The sequence below is a fragment of the Prunus avium genome, chromosome 4 (genome assembly GCF_965620075.1).
Source record: "Prunus avium chromosome 4, drPruAviu1.hap1.1, whole genome shotgun sequence".
NCBI classification, from domain to species: Eukaryota; Viridiplantae; Streptophyta; class Magnoliopsida; order Rosales; family Rosaceae; genus Prunus; species Prunus avium.
In genome coordinates this window covers 8,287,489-8,288,375 of record NC_142287.1, presented here as the reverse complement: position 1 = coordinate 8,288,375, position 887 = coordinate 8,287,489, and the positions used below count along the sequence as shown (strand labels likewise).

At 39.9% G+C, this 887-nt stretch overlaps 1 non-coding gene across 1 annotated transcript; it reads right to left on the bottom strand.

The window, feature by feature from the left end:
• Positions 1–544: 544 nt before the first annotated feature.
• LOC148294744 (small nucleolar RNA R71) lies at positions 545–651 on the bottom strand. Its single transcript, XR_015835633.1, has one exon. It is a non-coding gene; the product is annotated as a small nucleolar RNA R71 (small nucleolar RNA).
• Between the last annotated feature and the right edge of the window lie 236 nt (positions 652–887).

The window sequence follows — 887 nt, the reverse complement described above, 5'->3', positions numbered from 1 at the left end:
ACCATCATTGCAACCCAGACGAGTGACCTCTGAAATTCAGAATCGTCTAGAAAGGGAGTTGTCAACTGCAAAAGAGCAAGCTCTTGCTACATTTACAAGTCTTGCTCTCCACACTGAACTTCCCGGTTCTTCACTTTCAAATTCGGAAGCAAGTTCAGACCAAGAAGAAGAAGAAATGATGGCTGCCATTGAGTTCATGGGAGAACTTGATATCCCAACAATTCCAGCATCTCCTTCAAGCATTTTGCTGCCCACTGTAGCTCGAAATTATGAGCTTAAATCTTCTCATCTTAATATGCTGCCTTCCTTTTATGGTTTACCTAATGAAGATCCATTGACTCATATAAAGGATATTTTTAATGTTGTGAGTTCTTTTCCCTTGACAGGTGTGACAGAAGATCAACTTCGAATGAGAGTGTTTCCATACACTTTAAAGGATAAGGCGAAGTATTGGTTGAATTCTTTGAAGCCTGGTTCACTCACTACATGGTCTGCCATTCAAAAGAAGTTCCTGGAAAAATACTTCTCCACGCAAAAGACCGACATGCTTAGGGACAAGATCTTGTTATTTGCACAGCAAGATGATGAATCGTTTTGTGAAGCATGGGAGAAATTCAATGGGTTGCTCAACCAATGTCCTCATCATGGGATTCCATTGAAGCTTCAAATGCGTATGTTTTATAAAGGACTAACCCCTTCTAGTCATAATATAGTCACCAATTTTGCAGGTGGTTCTTTTAAAACCAAAACTCCAGAAGAAACGTACGAACTCTTTGAGGAGATAGCAATGGAGACCCAACATACGGATACAAGAGGTAAACGTGTTATTAGTGGTTCTAATGATGCTTCTAGTGTGCAGATTTCAAAACTGGAACAAAAGCTAGATG